The sequence below is a fragment of the Mobula birostris genome, chromosome 19 (genome assembly GCF_030028105.1).
Source record: "Mobula birostris isolate sMobBir1 chromosome 19, sMobBir1.hap1, whole genome shotgun sequence".
In the NCBI taxonomy this organism is placed as follows: Eukaryota; Metazoa; Chordata; class Chondrichthyes; order Myliobatiformes; family Myliobatidae; genus Mobula; species Mobula birostris.
This window is the reverse complement of record NC_092388.1, coordinates 67,275,547-67,298,983: the sequence shown is the minus strand read 5'-3', so window position 1 is coordinate 67,298,983 and position 23,437 is coordinate 67,275,547.

Sequence of the window (23,437 nt, the reverse complement as noted above, 5' to 3'; positions counted from 1 at the left end):
AGATGGGACAGTGTTGCAGGTAATGACAGGGAGAGAAGGGACAGTGCTACAGGTAATGACAGGGAGAGAAGTGACTGTGTTACCAGTAATGACAGGGAGAGAAGGGAGAATGTCCAAGGTAATGACCGGGAGAGAAGTCACAGTGTTACAGACAATGACAGAGAGAGAAGGGACAGTGACACAGGTAATAACAGGGAGAGATGGGACAGTGTTGCAGGTAATGACAGGGAGTGAAGAGAGAGTGTTACAGGTAATGACAGGGAGAGAAGGGACAGTGTCACAGCTAATGACAGGCAGAGAAGGGACAGTGTCACAGACAATGACAGGGATAGAAGAGACAGTGTCACAGGTAATGACAAAGAGCGAAAGGACAGTGTTACAGGAAATGACAGGAGAGAAGGGACAGTATTACAGACAATGACAGGGAGAGAAGGGACTTTGTCAAAGACAATGACAGGGAGACAAGGGACTGTGTCACAGGTAATGACAGGAGAGAAGGGACACTATTACAGACATTGACAGGGAGAGGAGGCACTGTGTCACAGACAATGACAGGGAGAGAAGGGACTGAGTCACAGGTAATGACAGCAGAGAAGGGACAGTGTTACAGGTAATGACAGGGAGTGAAGAGAGAGTGTTACAGGTAATGACAGGGAGAGAAGGGACAGTGTCACAGCTAATGACAGGGAGAGAAGGGACAATGTCACAGGTAATGACAGGGATAGAACAGACAGTATTACAGACAATTACAGGGAGAGAGGGGACTGTGTCAAAGACAATGACAGGGAGAGGAGGCACTGTGTCACAGACAATGACAGGGAGAGAAGGGACTGTGTCACAGGTAATGACAGCGGAGAAGGGACAGTGTAACAGGTAATGACAGGGATAGAACGGACTGTGTTACAGGTAATGACAGGGAGAGAAGGGACAGTGTCACAGGCAATGACAGGGAGAGAACGGACAGTGTCACAGGCAATGACAGGGAGAGAACGGACAGTGTTACAAGCAATGACAGGGAGAGAAGTGACAGTGTTCCAAGTAATGACAGGGAGAGAAGGGACACTGTCACAGACAATGACAGGGAGAGAAGGGACATGGTGACAGACAATGACAGGGAGAGAAGGGGCAGTGTAACAGGTAATGACAGGGAGAGCAGGAACAGTGTCACAGGTAATGACAGGGAGAAAAGGACAGTGTCACAGGAAATGACGGAGAGAAGGCACACTGTTAAAGAAAATGAGAAGGAGAGAAGGGACAGTGTCACAGGTAATGACAGGGAGAGAACTGACAGTGTCACAGGTAATGACAGGGAGGGAAGGGACAGTGTTACAGGTAGTGACAGGGAGAGAACGGACAGTGTCACAGGTAATGACAGTGAGAGAAGGGACAGTGTTGCAGAAAATGACAGGTGGAGAACGGACAGTGTTACAGGTAATGACAGGGAGAGAAGGGACAATGTTACAGGTGATGACAGGACAGAAGGGACAGTGTTTAAGACAATAACAGTGAGAGAAGGGACAGTGTCACAGATTATGATTGGCAGAGATGGGACAGTGTTGCAGGTAATGACAGGGAGAGGAGGGACAGTGTTACAGGTAAAGACAGGGAGAGAATGGACAGTGTTGCAGATAATGTCAGGGAGAGAAGGGTCAGTGTTACAAGTAATGACAGGGGAGAAGGGACAGTGTCACAGGTAATGACAGGGAGAGAAGGGACAGTGTCACAGATAATGACGGATGAGAAGGGACAGTGTCACAGGTAATGACGGGAGAGAAGGGACCGTGTTACAGGTAATGACAGGAGAGAAGGGACTGTGTTACAGGTAATCACGGGGTGAGCAGGGACAGTGTCACAGACAATGGCAGGAGAGAAAGGACAGTGTCACAGACAATGACAGGAGAGAATGGACAGTGTTACAGACAATTATAGGGAGAGAAGGGTCAGTGTTACAGGTAATGACAGGGAGAGAAGGGTCAGTGTTACAGGTAATGACAGGGAAAGAAGGGACAGTGACATAGGTAATGACGGGTGAGAAGGGACAGTGTCACAGGTAGTGATGGGAGAGAAGGGACAGTGTTACAGGTAATGACAGCGACAGAAGGGATAGTGTTACCGGTAATGACAGGGAGAGAAGGGAGAATGTCAAAGGTAATGACCGGGAGAGAAGGCACAGTGTTACAGACAATGACAGGGAGAGAAGGGACAGTGTCACAGGTAATAACAGGGAGAGAACGGACTGTGTTACAGGTAATGACAGGGAGAGAAGGGACAGTGTCACAGGCAATGACAGGGAGAGAACGGACAGTGTTACAAGCAATGACAGGGAGAGAAGTGACAGTGTTACAAGAAATGACAGGGACAGAAGGGACAGTGTTACAAGTAATGACAGGGAGAGAAGGGACATGGTGACAGACAATGACAGGGAGAGAAGGGGCAGTGTCACAGCTAATGACATGGAGAGAAGGATCAGTGTAACAGGTAATGACAGGGAGAGCAGGGACAGTGTCACAGGTAATGACAGGGAGAAAAGGACAGTGTCACAGGTAATGACGGAGAGAAGGCACACTGTTAAAGAAAATGAGAAGGAGAGAAGGGACAGTGTCACAGGCAATGACAGGGAGAGAAGGGACAGTGTCACAGGTAATGACAGGGAGAGAAGGGACAGTGTTACAGGTAGTGACAGGGAGAGAACTGACAGTGTCACAGGTAATGACAGGGAGAGAAGGGACAGTGTCACAGACAATGACAGGGAGGGAAGGGACAGTGTTACAGGTAGTGACAGGGAGAGAACGGACAGTGTCACAGGTAATGACAGTGAGAGAAGGGACAGTGTTGCTGAAAATGACAGGTGGAGATCGGACAGTGTTACAGGTAATGACAGGGAGAGAATGGACAGTGTTGCAGATAATGTCAGGGAGAGAAGGGACAGTGTTACAAGTAATGACAGGGGAGAAGGGACAGTGTCACAGGTAATGACAGGGAGAGAAGGGACAGTGTCACAGATAATGACGGATGAGAAGGGACAGTGTCACAGGTAATGACGGGAGAGAAGGGATCGTGTTACAGGTAATGACAGGAGATAAGGGACTGTGTTACAGGTAATCACGGGGTGAGCAGGGACAGTGTCACAGACAATGACAGGAGAGAATGGACAGTGTTACAGACAATTATAGGGAGAGAAGGGTCAGTGTTACAGGTAATGACAGGGAGAGAAGGGACAGTGTTCCAGGTAATGACAGGGAAAGAAGGGACAGTGTCACAGGTAATGACGGGTGAGATGGGACAGTGTCACAGATAATAACGGGAGAGAAGGGAAAGTGTTACAGGTAATGTCAGGGCGAGAAGGGACAGTGACATAGGTAATGACGGGTGAGAAGGGACAGTGTCACAGGTAGTGATGGGAGAGAAGGGACAGTGTTACAGGTAATGACAGGGAGAGAAGGGATAGTGTTACCGGTAATGACAGGGAGAGAAGGGAGAATGTCAAATGTAATGACCGGGAGAGAAGGCACAGTGTTACAGACAATGACAGGGAGAGAAGGGACAGTGTCACATGTAATGACAGGAGAGATGGGACAGTGTCACTGACAATGACAAAGACGGAAGGGACACTCTTCCAGGTAATGACAGGAGAGATGGGACAGTGCTGCAGGGAATGACAGGGAGAGATGGGACAGTGCTGCAGGGAATGACAGGGAGAGAAGGCACAGTGTCACAGGTAATGACAGGGAGATAAGGCACAGTGTTACAGACAATGACACGGAGAGACGGGACAGTGTCACCGACAATGACAGTGAGAGAAGGGACAGTGTTACAGGTAATGACAGGGATAGAAAGGACAGTTGCACAGACAATGACAGGGAGAGAAAGGACAGTATCACAGTCAATGACACAGAGAGAAGGGACTCTGTCACAGGCAATGACAGAGAGAGAAAGGACAATGTTACAGATAATGACAAGGAGAGAAGGCACAGTGTTGCAGGCAATGATAGGGGGAGAAGGGACACTGTTACAGGTAATGACGGGGGGGAAGGGACAGTGTCACAGGTAATAACAGGAAGAGAAGGGACAGCGTTACAGACAATGAAAAGGAGAGAAGGGACAGAGTCACAGACAATGACAGAGAGAGAAGAGACAGTGTTACAGCTAATGACAGGGGAGATGGGACAGTGTCACTGACAACGACAAGGAGGGAAGGGATAGTGTCAGAGGTAATGATAGGGAGAGAAGGGACAGTGTTACAGGTAATGACCGGGATAGATAGGACAGTGTCACAGACAATGACAGGAAGAGAAGGGACATTGTTACAGGCAATGACATGAGAGAAAGGACAGTGTCACAGACAATGACAGAGAGTGAAGGGACAGTGTCACAGGTAATGACAGGGAGAGAAGGGACAGTGTCACAGGTAGTGACAGTGTGAGAGGGACAGTGTCACAGACAATGACAAGGAGAGAAGGGACTGTGTCACAGACAATGACAGGGAGAGAAGGGACAGTTTTACAGGTAGTGACAAGGAGAGAACTGACAGTATCACATGTAATGACAGGGAGAGAAGGGACAGTGTCACAGACAATGACAGGGAGGGAAGGGACAGTGTTACAGGTAGTGACAGAGAGAGAACGGACAGTGTCACAGATAATGACAGGGAGAGAAGGGACAGTGTTGCAGACAATTACAGGTGGAGAAGGGACAGTGTTACAGGTAATGACAGGGAGAGAAGGGACAATGTTACAGGTGATGACAGGACAGAAGGGACAGTGTTACAGACAATAACAGGGAGAGAATGGACAGTGCTACCGGTAATGACATGGGGAGAAGTGACAATGTCAAAGGTAATGACCGGGAGAGAAGGCACAGTGTTACAGACAATGACAGGGAGAGAAGGAACAGTGTCACAGGTAATGACAGGAGAGAAGGGACAGTATCACAGGTTATCATAGGGAGAGATGGGACAGTGTTGCAGATAATGTCAGGGAGAGAAGGGACAGTGTCACCGACAATGAAAGGGAGAGAAGGGATAGTGTTACAGGTAATGACACGAAGAGAAGGGACAGTGTTACAGGTAATGACAGGGATAGAAAGAACAGTGTCACAGACAATGAAAGGGAGGAAAGGGACAGTGTCACAGGCAATGACAGGGAGAGAAGGGATAGTGTTACAGGTAATGACAGGAAAGAAGGGACAGTGTTACAGACAATAACAGGGAGAGAATGGACAATGTCAAAGGTAATGACCGGGAAAGAAGGCAGAGTGTTACAGACAATGACAGGCAGAGTAGGGACAGTGTCCCAGGTAATGACAGGGAGAGAAGTGACAGTGTTACAGGTAATGACAGGGAGAGAAGGGACAGAGTTACCGGTAATGACAAGGAGAGAAGGGAGAATGTCAAAGGTAATGACCGGGAAAGAAGGCAGAGTGTTACAGACAATGACAGGCAGAGTAGGGACAGTGTCCCAGGTAATGACAGGAGAGAAGGGACAGTGTCACAGGTAATGACAGGGAGAGAAGTGACAGTGTCACAGGTTATCATAGGGAGAGATGGGACAGTGTTGCAGATAATGTCAGGGAGAGAAGGGACAGTGTCACTGACAATGAAAGGGAGAGAAGGGATAGTGTTACAGGTAATGACACGAAGAGAAGGGACAGTGTTACAGGTAATGACAGGGATAGAAAGGACAGTGTCACAGTCAATGAAAGGTAGGAAAGGGAGAGTGTCACAGGCAATGACAGGGAACGAAGGGATAGTGTTACAGGAAATGACAGGAAAGAAGGGACAGTGTTACAGACAATAACAGGGAGAGAATGGACAATGTCAAAGGTAATGACCGGGAAAGAAGGCAGAGTGTTACAGACAATGACAGGCAGAGTAGGGACAGTGTCCCAGGTAATGACAGGGAGAGAAGTGACAGTGTTACAGGTAATGACAGGGAGAGAAGGGACAGAGTTACCGGTAATGACAAGGAGAGAAGGGAGAATGTCAAAGGTAATGACCGGGAGAGAAGGCACAGTGTTACAAACAATGACAGGGAGAGAAGGGACAGTGTCACAGGTAATGACAGGAGAGAAGCGACAGTGTCCCAGGTAATAACAGGGAGAGATGGGACAGTGTTGCAGGTAATGACAGGGAGTGAAGAGAGAGTGTTACAGGTAATGACAGGGAGAGAAGGGACAGTGTCACAGCTAATGACAGGGAGAGAAGGGACAATGTCACAGGTAATGACAGGGATAGAAGAGACAGTGTCACAGGTAATGACAAAGAGCGAAATGACAGTGTTACAGGTAATGACAGGAGAGAAGGGACAGTATAACAGACAATGACAGGGAGAGAAGGGACTGTGGCAAAGACAATGACAGGGAGAGAAGGGACAGTTTCACAGGCAATGACAGAGAGAGAAGGGACAATGTTACAGATAATGACAAGGAGAGAAGGCACAGTGTTACAGGTAATGATAGGGGGAGAAGGGACACTGTTACAGGTAATGACAGGGGGAAGGGACAATGTCAAAGGTAATGACCGGGAGAGAAGGCACAGTGTTACAGACAATGACAGTGAGAGATGGGACACTGTCACAGGTAATGACAGGAGAGAAGGGACAGTGTCCCAGGTAATAACAGGGAGAGATGGAACAGTGTTGCAGGTAATGACAGGGAGTGAAGAGACAGTGTTACAGGTAATGACAGGGAGAGATGGCACAATGTCACAGGTAATGACAGGGATAGAAGAGACAGTGTTACAGGTAATGACAGGGAGAGAAGGGACAGTGTCACAGGTAATGACAGAAGAAATGGGACAGTGTCACTGACAATAACAAGGAGGGAAGGGACAGTTTACAGGTAATGACAGGGAGAGAGGGGACAGTGTTACAGGTAATGACAAAGAGAGAAAGGACAGTGTCGCAGACAATGACAGGAGAGAAGGGACAGTGTCATAGACCATGACAGAGAGAGAAGGGACAGTGTTACAAGTAATGATAGGGAGAGAACGGACAGTGTCACAGAGAATGACAGGGAGAGAAGGGACCGTGTCACAGACAATGACAGGGAGAGAAGGGTCATTGTTACAGGTAATGTCATGAGAGAAGGGACAGTGTCACAAACAATGACAGAGACAGAAGGGACAGTGTTACAGGTAATGACAGTGAGAGAAGGGACAGTATCCCAGGTAATGACAGGAGAGAAGGGACAGTGTCACTGGTAATGACAAAGAGAGAAAGGACAGTGTTACAGGTAATGACAGGAGAGAAGGGACAGTGTTACAGACAATGACAGGGAGAGAAGGGACTGTGTCAAAGACAATGACAGGGAGAGAATGGACTCTGTCACAGGTAATGACAGGAGAGAAGGGACACTGTTACAGACATTGACAGGGAGAGAAGGGACTGTGTTACAGACAATGACAGAGAGTGAAGGCAAAGTGTTACAGACAATGACAGGCAGAGTAGGGACAGTATCCCAGGTAATGACAGGAGAGAAGGGACAGTGTCACAGGTAATGACAGGGAGAGAAGTGACAGTGTTACAGGTAATGACAGGGAGAGAAGGGACAGTGTTACCGGTAATGACAAGGAGAGAAGGGAGAATGTCAAAGGTAATGACCGGGAGAGAAGGCACAGTGTTACAGACAATGACAGGGAGAGAAGGGACAGTGTCACAGGTAATGACAGGAGAGAAGTGACAGTGTCCCAGGTAATAACAGGGAGAGATGGGACAGTGTTGCAGGTAATGACAGGGAGTGAAGAGAGAGTGTTACAGGTAATGACAGGGAGAGAAGGGACAGTGTCACAGCTAATGACAGGGAGAGAAGGGACAATGTCACAGGTAATGACAGAAGAGATGGGACATGTGTCACTGACAATGACAAGGAGGGAAGGGACAGTGTTACAGGTAATGACAGGGGGAGAAGGGACAGTGTCAAAGAAAATGACAGGGAGGAAAGGGACAGTGTCACAGGCAATGACAGGGAGAGAAGGGATAGTGTTACAGGTATTGAAAGGAAAGAAGGGACAGTGTTACAGACAATTACAGGGAGAGAATGGACAATGTCGAAGGTAATGACCGGGAGAGAAGGCAGAGTGTTACAGACAATGACAGGCAGAATAGGGACAGTGTCCCAGGTAATGATAGGAGAGAAGGGACAGTGTCACAGGTAATGACACGGAGAGATGGGACAGTGTTGCAGGTAATGACAGGGAGAGAAGGGACAGTGCTACAGGTAATGACAGGGAGAGAAGTGACTGTGTTACCAGTAATGACAGGGAGAGAAGGGAGAATGTCCAAGGTAATGACCGGGAGAGAAGTCACAGTGTTACAGACAATGACAGAGAGAGAAGGGACAGTGACACAGGTAATAACAGGGAGAGATGGGACAGTGTTGCAGGTAATGACAGGGAGTGAAGAGAGAGTGTTACAGGTAATGACAGGGAGAGAAGGGACAGTGTCACAGCTAATGACAGGCAGAGAAGGGACAGTGTCACAGACAATGACAGGGATAGAAGAGACAGTGTCACAGGTAATGACAAAGAGCGAAAGGACAGTGTTACAGGAAATGACAGGAGAGAAGGGACAGTATTACAGACAATGACAGGGAGAGAAGGGACTTTGTCAAAGACAATGACAGGGAGACAAGGGACTGTGTCACAGGTAATGACAGGAGAGAAGGGACACTATTACAGACATTGACAGGGAGAGGAGGCACTGTGTCACAGACAATGACAGGGAGAGAAGGGACTGAGTCACAGGTAATGACAGCAGAGAAGGGACAGTGTTACAGGTAATGACAGGGAGTGAAGAGAGAGTGTTACAGGTAATGACAGGGAGAGAAGGGACAGTGTCACAGCTAATGACAGGGAGAGAAGGGACAATGTCACAGGTAATGACAGGGATAGAACAGACAGTATTACAGACAATTACAGGGAGAGAGGGGACTGTGTCAAAGACAATGACAGGGAGAGGAGGCACTGTGTCACAGACAATGACAGGGAGAGAAGGGACTGTGTCACAGGTAATGACAGCGGAGAAGGGACAGTGTAACAGGTAATGACAGGGATAGAACGGACTGTGTTACAGGTAATGACAGGGAGAGAAGGGACAGTGTCACAGGCAATGACAGGGAGAGAACGGACAGTGTTACAAGCAATGACAGGGAGAGAAGTGACAGTGTTCCAAGTAATGACAGGGAGAGAAGGGACACTGTCACAGACAATGACAGGGAGAGAAGGGACATGGTGACAGACAATGACAGGGAGAGAAGGGGCAGTGTAACAGGTAATGACAGGGAGAGCAGGAACAGTGTCACAGGTAATGACAGGGAGAAAAGGACAGTGTCACAGGAAATGACGGAGAGAAGGCACACTGTTAAAGAAAATGAGAAGGAGAGAAGGGACAGTGTCACAGGTAATGACAGGGAGAGAACTGACAGTGTCACAGGTAATGACAGGGAGGGAAGGGACAGTGTTACAGGTAGTGACAGGGAGAGAACGGACAGTGTCACAGGTAATGACAGTGAGAGAAGGGACAGTGTTGCAGAAAATGACAGGTGGAGAACGGACAGTGTTACAGGTAATGACAGGGAGAGAAGGGACAATGTTACAGGTGATGACAGGACAGAAGGGACAGTGTTTAAGACAATAACAGTGAGAGAAGGGACAGTGTCACAGATTATGATTGGCAGAGATGGGACAGTGTTGCAGGTAATGACAGGGAGAGGAGGGACAGTGTTACAGGTAAAGACAGGGAGAGAATGGACAGTGTTGCAGATAATGTCAGGGAGAGAAGGGTCAGTGTTACAAGTAATGACAGGGGAGAAGGGACAGTGTCACAGGTAATGACAGGGAGAGAAGGGACAGTGTCACAGATAATGACGGATGAGAAGGGACAGTGTCACAGGTAATGACGGGAGAGAAGGGACCGTGTTACAGGTAATGACAGGAGAGAAGGGACTGTGTTACAGGTAATCACGGGGTGAGCAGGGACAGTGTCACAGACAATGGCAGGAGAGAAAGGACAGTGTCACAGACAATGACAGGAGAGAATGGACAGTGTTACAGACAATTATAGGGAGAGAAGGGTCAGTGTTACAGGTAATGACAGGGAGAGAAGGGTCAGTGTTACAGGTAATGACAGGGAAAGAAGGGACAGTGACATAGGTAATGACGGGTGAGAAGGGACAGTGTCACAGGTAGTGATGGGAGAGAAGGGACAGTGTTACAGGTAATGACAGCGACAGAAGGGATAGTGTTACCGGTAATGACAGGGAGAGAAGGGAGAATGTCAAAGGTAATGACCGGGAGAGAAGGCACAGTGTTACAGACAATGACAGGGAGAGAAGGGACAGTGTCACAGGTAATAACAGGGAGAGAACGGACTGTGTTACAGGTAATGACAGGGAGAGAAGGGACAGTGTCACAGGCAATGACAGGGAGAGAACGGACAGTGTTACAAGCAATGACAGGGAGAGAAGTGACAGTGTTACAAGAAATGACAGGGACAGAAGGGACAGTGTTACAAGTAATGACAGGGAGAGAAGGGACATGGTGACAGACAATGACAGGGAGAGAAGGGGCAGTGTCACAGCTAATGACATGGAGAGAAGGATCAGTGTAACAGGTAATGACAGGGAGAGCAGGGACAGTGTCACAGGTAATGACAGGGAGAAAAGGACAGTGTCACAGGTAATGACGGAGAGAAGGCACACGGTTAAAGAAAATGAGAAGGAGAGAAGGGACAGTGTCACAGGCAATGACAGGGAGAGAAGGGACAGTGTCACAGGTAATGACAGGGAGAGAAGGGACAGTGTTACAGGTAGTGACAGGGAGAGAACTGACAGTGTCACAGGTAATGACAGGGAGAGAAGGGACAGTGTCACAGACAATGACAGGGAGGGAAGGGACAGTGTTACAGGTAGTGACAGGGAGAGAACGGACAGTGTCACAGGTAATGACAGTGAGAGAAGGGACAGTGTTGCTGAAAATGACAGGTGGAGATCGGACAGTGTTACAGGTAATGACAGGGAGAGAATGGACAGTGTTGCAGATAATGTCAGGGAGAGAAGGGACAGTGTTACAAGTAATGACAGGGGAGAAGGGACAGTGTCACAGGTAATGACAGGGAGAGAAGGGACAGTGTCACAGATAATGACGGATGAGAAGGGACAGTGTCACAGGTAATGACGGGAGAGAAGGGATCGTGTTACAGGTAATGACAGGAGATAAGGGACTGTGTTACAGGTAATCACGGGGTGAGCAGGGACAGTGTCACAGACAATGACAGGAGAGAATGGACAGTGTTACAGACAATTATAGGGAGAGAAGGGTCAGTGTTACAGGTAATGACAGGGAGAGAAGGGACAGTGTTCCAGGTAATGACAGGGAAAGAAGGGACAGTGTCACAGGTAATGACGGGTGAGATGGGACAGTGTCACAGATAATAACGGGAGAGAAGGGAAAGTGTTACAGGTAATGTCAGGGCGAGAAGGGACAGTGACATAGGTAATGACGGGTGAGAAGGGACAGTGTCACAGGTAGTGATGGGAGAGAAGGGACAGTGTTACAGGTAATGACAGGGAGAGAAGGGATAGTGTTACCGGTAATGACAGGGAGAGAAGGGAGAATGTCAAATGTAATGACCGGGAGAGAAGGCACAGTGTTACAGACAATGACAGGGAGAGAAGGGACCGTGTCACAGGTAATAACAGGGAGAGATGGGACAGTGTTGCAGGTAATGACAGTGGAGAAGGGACAGTGTAACAGGTAATGACAGGGAGAGAACGGACTGTGTTACAGGTAATGACAGGGAGAGAAGTGACAGTGTTACAAGAAATGACAGGGAGAGAAGGGACAGTGTTACAAGTAATGACAGGGAGAGAAGGGACACTGTCACAGACAATGACAGTGAGAGAAGGGACATGGTGACAGACAATGACAGGGAGAGAAGTATCAGTGTCACAGCTAATGACATGGAGAGAAGGGTCAGTGTAACAGGTAATAACAGGGAGAGCAGGGACAGTGTCACAGACAATGACAGGGAGGGAAGGGACAGTGTTACAGGTAGTGACAGGGAGAGAACGGACAGTGTCACAGGTAATGACAGGAGAGAAGGGACAGTGTCACAGGTTATGATTGGCAGAGATGGAACAGTGTTGCAGGTAATGACAGAGAGAGGAGGGACAGTGTTACAGGTAAAGACAGGGAGAAAAGGGACAGTGTTGCAGATAATGCCAGGGAGAGAAGGGACAGAGTCACCGACAATGACAGGGAGAGAAGGGATAGTGTTACAGTTAATGACAGGAAGAGAAGGGACAGTGTCACAGGTAATGACAGGGAGAGAAGGGACAGTGTTGCAGACAATGACAGGGAGAGAAGGGACAGGGTCACCGACAATGACAGGGAGAGAAGGGATAGTGTCACAGATAATGACGGGTGAGAAGGGGCAGTGTCACAGGTAATGACGGGAGAGAAGGGACAGTGTTACAGGTAATGACAGGAGAGAAGGGACTGTGTTACAGGTAATCACGGGGTGAGCAGGGACAGTGTCACAGACAATGGCAGGAGAGAAAGGACAGTGTCACAGACAATGACAGGAGAGACGGGATAGTGTTACAGACAATTATAGGGAGAGAAGGGTCAGTGTTACAGGTAATGACAGGGAGAGAAGGGACAGTGTTCCAGGTAATGACAGGGAAAGAAGGGACAGTGTCACAGGTAATGACGGGTGAGATGGGACAGTGTCACAGGTAATAACGGGAGAGAAGGGAAAGTGTTACAGGTAATGTCAGGGCGAGAAGGGACAGTGACATAGGTAATGACAGGTGAGAAGGGACAGTGTCACAGGTAGTGATGGGAGAGAAGGGACAGTGTTACAGGTAATGACAGGGAGAGAAGGGATAGTGTTACCGGTAATGACAGGGAGAGAAGGGAGAATGTCAAAGGTAATGACCGGGAGAGAAGGCACAGTGTTACAGACAATGACATGGAGAGAAGGGACAGTGTCACAAGTAATGACAGGGAGAGAAGTGACAGTGTCACAAGTACTGACAGGGAGAGAAGGGACAGTGTTACAGGTAATTACAGGGGAGAAGGGACAGTGTCACAGGTAATGACAGGGAGAGAAGGGACGGTGTCACAGACAATGATAGGGAGAGAAGGGAAAGTGTCACAGACAATGACAGAGAGAGAAAGGACAGTGTTACATGTAATGATAGGGAGAGAAGGGACAGTGTCGCAGGGAATGACAGTAGAGAAGAGAAAGTGCAACAGATAATGACAGAGAGAGAAAGGACAGTGTTACATGTAATGATAGGGAGAGAAGGGACAGTGTCACAGCTAATGACATGGAGAGAAGGGACAGTGTTACAAGTAATGACAGGGAGAGAAGAGATAGTGTCACAGACAATGACAGGGAGAGAAGGGACATGGTGACAGACAATGACAGGGAGAGAAGGGGCAGTTTCACAGCTAATGACATGGAGAGAAGGGACTGTGTAACAGGTAATGACAGGGAGAGAAGGGACAGTGCCACAGTTAATTACAGGGAGAAAAGGACTGTGTCACAGGAAATGACAGGGAGAGAAGGCACACTGTTAAAGAAAATGAGAGGGAGAGAAGGGACAGTGTCACAGGTAATGACAGGGAGAGAAGGGACAGTGTCACAGACAATGACTGGGAGAGAACTGACAGTGTCACAGGTAATGATAGGGAGAGAAGGGACAGTGTCACAGACAATGACAGGGAGAGAAAGGACAGTGTCACAGGTAATAACAGGGAGAGAAGGGACAATGTTACAGGTGATGACAGGATAGAAGGGACAGCGTTACAGACAATAACAGGGACAGAATGGACAGTGTTACCGGTAATGACAGGGAGAGAAGGGACAGTGTCACAGGTAATGACAGGAGAGAAGGCACAGTGTCACAGGTTATGGTAGGGAGAGATGGGACAGTGTTGCAGGTAATGACAGGGAGAGGAGGGACAGTGTTACGGGTAAAGACAGGGAGAGAAGGGACAGTGTTGCAGATAATGTCAGGGAGAGAAGGGACAGTGTCAGCGACAATGACAGGGAGAGAAGGGATAGTGTTAAAGGTAATGACAGGAAGAGAAGGGACAGTGTTACAGGTAATGACAGGGATAGAAAGGACAGTGTCACAGACAATGAAAGGGAGGAACGGGACAGTGTCACAGGCAATGACAGGGAGAGAAGGGATAGTGTTACAGGTAATGACAGGAAAGAAGGGACAGTGTTACAGACAATAACAGGGAGAGAATGGACAATGTCAAAGGTAATGACCGGGAAAGAAGGCAGAGTGTTGCAGACAATGACAGGCAGAGTAGGGACAGTGTCCCAGGTAATGACAAAGAGCGAAAGGACAGTGTTACAGCTAATGACAGGAGAGAAGGGACAGTATTACAGGCAATGACAGGGAGAGAAGGGACTTTGTCAAAGACAATGACAGGGAGAGACGGGACTGTGTCACAGGTAATGACAGGAGAGAAGGGACACTATTACAGACATTGACAGGGAGAGGAGGCACTGTGTCACAGACAATGACAGGGAGAGAAGGGACTGATTCACAGGTAATGACAGCAGAGAAGGGACAGTGTTACAGGTAATGACAGGGAGAGAACGGACTGTGCTAAAGGTAATGACAGGAAGAGAAGGGAAAGTGTCACAGACAATGACAGGGAGAGAAGGGACATGGTGACAGACAATGACCGGGAGAGAAGGGGCAGTGTCACAGCTAATGACATGGAGAGAAGGGACAGTGTAACAGGTAATGACATGGATAGAAGGGACAGTGCCACAGTTAATTACAGGGAGAAAAGGACTGTGTCACAGGAAATGACAGGGAGAGAAGGCACACTGTTAAAGAAAATGAGAGGGAGAGAAGGGACAGTGTCACAGGTAATGACAGGGAGAGAAGGGACAGTGTTACAGAAAATGAGAGGTAGAGAAGGGACAGTGTCACAGGTAATGACAGGGAGAGAAGGGACAGTGTCACAGACAATGACAGGGAGGGAAGGGACAGTGTTACAGGTAGTGACAGGGAGAGAACGGACAGTGTCACAGGTAATGAGAGGGAGAGAAGGGACAGTGTTGCAGAAAATGACAGGTGGAGAAGGGACAGTGTTACAGGTAATAACAGGGAGAGAAGGGACAATGTTACAGATGATGACAGGACAGAAGGGACAGTGTTACAGACAATAACAGGGAGAGAATGGACAGTGTTACCGGTAATGACAGGGAGAGAAGGGACAATGTCAAAGGTAATGACTGGGAGAGAAGGCACAATGTTACAGACAATGACATTGAGAGAATGGACAGTGTCACAGGTTATGATAGGGAGAGATGGGGCGGTGTTGCAGGTAATGACAGGGAGAGGAGGGACAGTGTTACGGGTAAAGACAGGAAGAGAAGGGACAGTTTTTCAGATAATGTCAGGGAGAGAAGAGACAGTGTCACAGACAATGACAGGGAGAGAAGGGACATGGTGACAGACAATGACAGGGAGAGAAGGGGCAGTGCCACAGTTAATTACAGGGAGAAAAGGACTGTGTCACAGGAAATGACAGGGAGAGAAGGCACACTGTTAAAGAAATTGAGAGGGAGAGAAGGGACAGTGTCACAGGCAATGACATGGAGAGAAGGGACAGTGTTACAGAAAATGAGAGGGAGAGAAGGGACAGTGTCACAGGTAATGACAAGGAGAGAAGGGACAGTGTCACAGACAATGACTGGGAGAGAAGGGACTGTGTCACAGACAATGACAGGGAGAGAAGGGACAGTGTTACAGGTAGTGACAGGGAGAGAACTGACAGTGTCACAGGTAATGACAGGGAGAGAAGGGACAGTGTCACAGACAATGACAGGGAGGGAAGGGACAGTTTTACAGGTAGTGACAGGGAGAGAACGGACAGTGTCACAGGTAATAACAGGGAGAGAAGGGACAATGTTACAGGTGATGACAGGACAGAAAGGACAGTGTTACAGACAATAACAGGGAGAGAATGGACAGTGTTACTGGTAATGACAGGGAGAGAAGGGACAATGTCAAAGGTAATGACCGGGAGAAAAGGGATAGTGTTAAAGGTAATGACAGGAAGAGAAGTGACAGTGTTACAGGTAATGACAGGGATAGAAAGGACAGTGTCACAGACAATGAAAGGGAGGAAAGGGACAGTGTCACAGGCAATGACAGGGACAGAAGGGATAGTGTTACAGGTAATGACAGGAAAGAAGGGACAGTGTTAAGGACAATAACAGGGAGAGAATGGACAATGTCAAAGGTAATGATGGGGAAAGAAGGCAGAGTGTTACAGACAATGACAGGCAGAGTAGGGACAGTGTCCCAGGTAATTACAGGAGAGAAAGGACAGTGTCATAGGTAATGACAGGGAGAGATGGGACAGTGCTACAGGTAATGACAGAGAGAGAAGTGACAGTGTTACTGGTAATGACAGGGAGAGAAGGGACAGTGTTACCGGTAATGACAGGGAGAGAAGGGAGAATGTCAAAGGTAATGACCGGGAGAGAAGGCACAGTTCTAGGGAGAAAATGACAGGGAGAGAAGGGACAGTGTCACAGCTAATGACAGGGAGAGAAGGGACAATGTCACAGGTAATGACAGGGATAGAAGAGAAAGTATTACAGACAATTACAGGGAGAGAGGGGACTGTGTCAAAGACAATGACAGGGAGAGGAGGCACTGTGCCACAGACAATGACAAAGAGAGAAGGGACTGAGTCACAGGTAATGACAGCAGAGAAGGGACAGTGTTACAGGTAATGACAGGGAGAGAACGGACTGTGCTAAAGGTAATGACAGGAAGAGAAGGGACAGTGTCACAGACAATGACAGGGAGAGAAGGGACATGGTGACAGACAATGACAGGGAGAGAAGGGGCAGTGGCACAAACAATGACAGGGAGGGAAGGGACAGTGTTACAGGTAGTGACAGGGAGAGAACGGACAGTGTCACAGGTAATGACAGGGAGAGAAGGGACAGTGTTGCAGAAAATGACAGGTGGAGAAGGGACAGTGTTACAGTTAATGACAGGGAGAGAAGGGACAATGTTACAGGTGATGACAGGACAGAAGGGACAGTGTTACAGACAATAACAGGGAGAGAATGGACAGTGTTACCGGTAATGACAGGGAGAGAAGGGACAATGTCAAAGGTAATGACTGGGAGAGAAGGCACAATGTTACAGACAGTGACAGGGAGAGAAGGGACAGTGTCACAGGTAATGACAGGAGAGAAGGGACAGTGTCACATGTTATGGTAGGGAGAGATGGGACAGTGTTGCAGGTAATGACAGGGAGAGGAGGGACAGTGTTACGGGTAAAGACAGGGAGAGAAGGGACAGTGTTGCAGATAATGTCAGGGAGAGAAGGGACAGTGTCAGCGACAATGACAGGGAGAGAAGGGATAGTGTTAAAGGTAATGACAGGAAGAGAAGGGACAGTGTTACAGGTAATGACAGGGATAGAAAGGACAGTGTCACAGACAATGAAAGGGAGGAAAGGGACAGTGTCACAGGCAATGACAGGGAGAGAAGGGATAGTGTTACAGGTAATGACAGGAAAGAAGGAACAGTGTTACAGACAATAACAGGGAGAGAATGGACAATGTCAAAGGTAATGACCGGGAAAGAAGGTAGAGTGTTGCAGACAATGACAGGCAGAGTAGGGACAGTGTCCCAGGTAATGACAAAGAGCGAAAGGACAGTGTTACAGCTAATGACAGGAGAGAGGGGACAGTATTACAGACAATGACAGGGAGAGAAGGGACTTTGTCAAAGACAATGACAGGGAGAGAAGGGACTGTGTCACAGGTAATGACAGGAGAGAAGGGACACTATTACAGACATTGACAGGGAGAGGAGGCACTGTGTCACAGACAATGACAGGGAGAGAAGGGACTGAGTCACAGGTAATGACAGCAGAGAAGGGACAGTGTTACAGGTAATGACAGGGAGAGAACGGACTATGCTAAAGGTAATGACAGGAAGAGAAGGGACAGTGTCACAGTTAATTACAGGGAGAAAAGGACTGTGTCACAGGCAATGACAGGGAGAGAAGGCACACTGTTAAAGAAAATGAGAGGGAGAGAAGGGACAGTGTCACAGGCAATGACATGGTGAGAAGGGACAGTGTTACAGAAAATGAGAGGGAGAGAAGGGACAGTGTCACAGGTAATGACAGGGAGAGAAGGGACAGTGTCACAGGTAATGACAGGGAGAGAAGGGACAGTGTCACAGACAATGACTGGGAGAGAAGGGACTGTGTCACAGACAATGACAGGGAGAGAAGGGACAGTGTTACAGGTAGTGACAGGGAGAGAACTGACAGTGTCACAGGTAATGACAGGGAGAGAAGGGACAGTGTCACAGACAATGACAGGGAGGGAAGGGACAGTGTTACAGGTAGTGACAGGGAGAGAACGGACAGTGTCACAGACAATGACAGGGAGGGAAGGGACAGTTTTACAGGTAGTGACAGGGAGAGAAAAGACAGTGTCACAGGTAATAACAGGGAGAGAAGGGACAATGTTACAGGTGATGACAGGACAGAAGGGACAGTGTTACAGACAATAAAAGGGAGAGAATGGACAGTGTTACCGGTAATGACAGGGAGAGAAGGGACAATGTCAAAGGTAATGACCGGGAGAAAAGGGATAGTGTTAAAGGTAATGACAGGAAGAGAAGTGACAGTGTTACAGGTAATGACAGGGATAGAAAGGACAGTGTCACAGACAATGAAAGGGAGGAAAGGGACAGTGTCACAGGCAATGACAGGGAGAGAAGGGATAGTGTTACAGGTAATGACAGGAAAGAAGGGACAGTGTTACAGACAATAACAGGGAGAGAATGGACAATGTCAAAGGTAATGACCGGGAAAGAAGGCAGAGTGTTACAGACAATGAACGGCAGAGTAGGGACAGTGTCCCAGGTAATGACAGGAGAGAAAGGACAGTGTCATAGGTAATGACAGGGAGAGATGGGACAGTGTTGCAGGTAATGACAGGGAGAGAAGGGACAGTGCTACAGGTAATGACAGGGAGAGAAGTGACAGTGTTACAGGTAATGACAGGGAGAGAAGGGACAGTGTTACCGGTAATGATAGGGAGAGAAGGGAGAATGTCAAAGGTAATGACCGGGAGAGAAGGCACAGTGCTAGGGAGAAAATGACAGGGAGAGAAGGGACAGTGTCACAGCTAATGACAGGGAGAGAAGGGACAATGTCACAGGTAATGACAGGGATAGAAGAGACAGTATTACAGACAATTACAGGGAGAGAGGGGACTGTGTCAAAGACAATGACAGGGAGAGGAAGCACTGTGTCACAGACAATGACAGGGAGAGAAGGGACTGAGTCACAGGTAATGACAGCAGAGAAGGGACAGTGTTACAGGTAATGACAGGGAGAGAACGGACTGTGCTAAAGGTAATGACAGGAAGAGAAGGGGCAGTGTCACAGACAATGACAGGGAGAGAAGGGACATGGTGACAGACAATGACAGGGAGAGAAGGGGCAGTGTCACAGACAATGACATGGAGGGAAGGGACAGTGTTACAGGTAGTGACAGGGAGAGAACGGACAGTGTCACAGGTAATGACAGGGAGAGAAGGGACAGTGTTGCAGAAAATGACAGGTGGAGAAGGGACAGTGTTACAGTTAATGACAGGGAGAGAAGGGACAATGTTACAGGTGATGACAGGACAGAAGGGACAGTGTTACAGACAATAACAGGGAGTGAATGGACAGTGTTACCGGTAATAACAGGGAGAGAAGAGACAATGTCAAAGGTAATGACTGGGAGAGAAGGCACAATGTTACAGACAGTGACAGGGAGAGAAGGGACAGTGTCACAGGTAATGACAGGAGAGAAGGGACAGTGTCACAGGTTATGGTAGGGAGAGATGGGACAGTGTTGCAGGTAATGACAGGGAGAGGAGAGACAGTGTTACGGGTAAAGACAGGGAGAGAAGTGACAGTGTTGCAGACAATGACAGGAGAGAAGGGACAGTATTACAGACAATGACAGGGAGAGAAGGGACTTTGTCAAAGACAATGACAGGGAGAGAAGGGACTGAGTCACAGGTAATGAAAGCAGAGAAGGGACAGTGTTACAGGTAATGACAGGGAGAGAACGGACTGTGCTAAAGGTAATGACAGGAAAAGAAGGGACAGTGTCACAGACAATGACAGGGAGAGAAGGGACATGGTGCCAGACAATGACAGGGAGAGAAGGGGCAGTGTCACAGCTAATGACATGGAGAGAAGGGACAGTGTAACAGGTAATGACAGGGAGAGAAGGGACAGTGCCACAGTTAATTACAGGGAGAAAAGGACTGTGTCACAGGAAATGACAGGGAGAGAAGGCACACTGTTAAAGAAAATGAGAGGGAGAGAAGGGACAGTGTCACAGGTAATGACATGGAGAGAAGGGACAGTGTTACAGAAAATGAGAGGGAGAGAAGGGACAGTGTCACAGGTAATGACAGGGAGAGAAGGGACAGTGTCACAGGTAATGACAGGGAGAGAAGGGACAGTGTCACAGGTAATGAGAGGGAGAGAAGGGACAGTGTTGCAGAAAATGACAGGTGGAGAAGGGACAGTGTTACAGGTAATGACAGGGAGAGAAGGGACAATGTTACAGATGATGACAGGACAGAAGGGACAGTGTTACAGACAATAACAGGGAGAGAATGGACAGTGTTACCGGTAATGACAGGGAGAGAAGGGACAATGTCAAAGGTAATGACTGGGAGAGAAGGCACAATGTTACAGACAGTGACAGGGAGAGAAGGGACAGTGTCACAGGTAATGACAGGAGAGAAGGGACAGTGTCACAGGTTATGATAGGGAGAGATGGGACAGTGTTGCAGGTAATGACAGGGAGAGGAGGGACAGTGTTACGGGTAAAGACAGGAAGAGAAGGGACAGTTTTTCAGATAATGTCAGGGAGAGAAGAGACAGTGTCCCCGACAATGACAGGGTGAGAAGGGACATGGTGACAGACAATGACAGGGAGAGAAGGGGCAGTGTCACAGCTAATGACATGGAGAGAAGGGACAGTGCCACAGTTAATTACAGGGAGAAAAGGACTGTGTCACAGGAAATGACAGGGAGAGAAGGCACACTGTTAAAGAAAATGAGAGGGAGAGAAGGGACAGTGTCACAGGTAATGACAGGGAGAGAAGGGACAGTGTCACAGACAATGACTGGGAGAGAACTGACAGTGTCACAGGTAATGATAGGGAGAGAAGGGACAGTGTCACAGACAATGACAGGGAGAGAAAGGACAGTGTCACAGGTAATAACAGGGAGAGAAGGGACAATGTTACAGGTGATGACAGGATAGAAGGGACAGCGTTACAGACAATAACAGGGACAGAATGGACAGTGTTACCGGTAATGACAGGGAGAGAAGGGACAGTGTCACAGGTAATGACAGGAGAGAAGGCACAGTGTCACAGGTTATGGTAGGGAGAGATGGGACAGTGTTGCAGGTAATGACAGGGAGAGGAGGGACAGTGTTACGGGTAAAGACAGGGAGAGAAGGGACAGTGTTGCAGATAATGTCAGGGAGAGAAGGGACAGTGTCAGCGACAATGACAGGGAGAGAAGGGATAGTGTTAAAGGTAATGACAGGAAGAGAAGGGACAGTGTTACAGGTAATGACAGGGATAGAAAGGACAGTGTCACAGACAATGAAAGGGAGGAACGGGACAGTGTCACAGGCAATGACAGGGAGAGAAGGGATAGTGTTACAGGTAATGACAGGAAAGAAGGGACAGTGTTACAGACAATAACAGGGAGAGAATGGACAATGTCAAAGGTAATGACCGGGAAAGAAGGCAGAGTGTTGCAGACAATGACAGGCAGAGTAGGGACAGTGTCCCAGGTAATGACAAAGAGCGAAAGGACAGTGTTACAGCTAATGACAGGAGAGAAGGGACAGTATTACAGGCAATGACAGGGAGAGAAGGGACTTTGTCAAAGACAATGACAGGGAGAGACGGGACTGTGTCACAGGTAATGACAGGAGAGAAGGGACACTATTACAGACATTGACAGGGAGAGGAGGCACTGTGTCACAGACAATGACAGGGAGAGAAGGGACTGATTCACAGGTAATGACAGCAGAGAAGGGACAGTGTTACAGGTAATGACAGGGAGAGAACGGACTGTGCTAAAGGTAATGACAGGAAGAGAAGGGAAAGTGTCACAGACAATGACAGGGAGAGAAGGGACATGGTGACAGACAATGACCGGGAGAGAAGGGGCAGTGTCACAGCTAATGACATGGAGAGAAGGGACAGTGTAACAGGTAATGACATGGATAGAAGGGACAGTGCCACAGTTAATTACAGGGAGAAAAGGACTGTGTCACAGGAAATGACAGGGAGAGAAGGCACACTGTTAAAGAAAATGAGAGGGAGAGAAGGGACAGTGTCACAGGTAATGACAGGGAGAGAAGGGACAGTGTTACAGAAAATGAGAGGTAGAGAAGGGACAGTGTCACAGGTAATGACAGGGAGAGAAGGGACAGTGTCACAGACAATGACAGGGAGGGAAGGGACAGTGTTACAGGTAGTGACAGGGAGAGAACGGACAGTGTCACAGGTAATGAGAGGGAGAGAAGGGACAGTGTTGCAGAAAATGACAGGTGGAGAAGGGACAGTGTTACAGGTAATAACAGGGAGAGAAGGGACAATGTTACAGATGATGACAGGACAGAAGGGACAGTGTTACAGACAATAACAGGGAGAGAATGGACAGTGTTACCGGTAATGACAGGGAGAGAAGGGACAATGTCAAAGGTAATGACTGGGAGAGAAGGCACAATGTTACAGACAATGACATTGAGAGAATGGACAGTGTCACAGGTTATGATAGGGAGAGATGGGGCGGTGTTGCAGGTAATGACAGGGAGAGGAGGGACAGTGTTACGGGTAAAGACAGGAAGAGAAGGGACAGTTTTTCAGATAATGTCAGGGAGAGAAGAGACAGTGTCACAGACAATGACAGGGAGAGAAGGGACATGGTGACAGACAATGACAGGGAGAGAAGGGGCAGTGCCACAGTTAATTACAGGGAGAAAAGGACTGTGTCACAGGAAATGACAGGGAGAGAAGGCACACTGTTAAAGAAATTGAGAGGGAGAGAAGGGACAGTGTCACAGGCAATGACATGGAGAGAAGGGACAGTGTTACAGAAAATGAGAGGGAGAGAAGGGACAGTGTCACAGGTAATGACAAGGAGAGAAGGGACAGTGTCACAGACAATGACTGGGAGAGAAGGGACTGTGTCACAGACAATGACAGGGAGAGAAGGGACAGTGTTACAGGTAGTGACAGGGAGAGAACTGACAGTGTCACAGGTAATGACAGGGAGAGAAGGGACAGTGTCACAGACAATGACAGGGAGGGAAGGGAC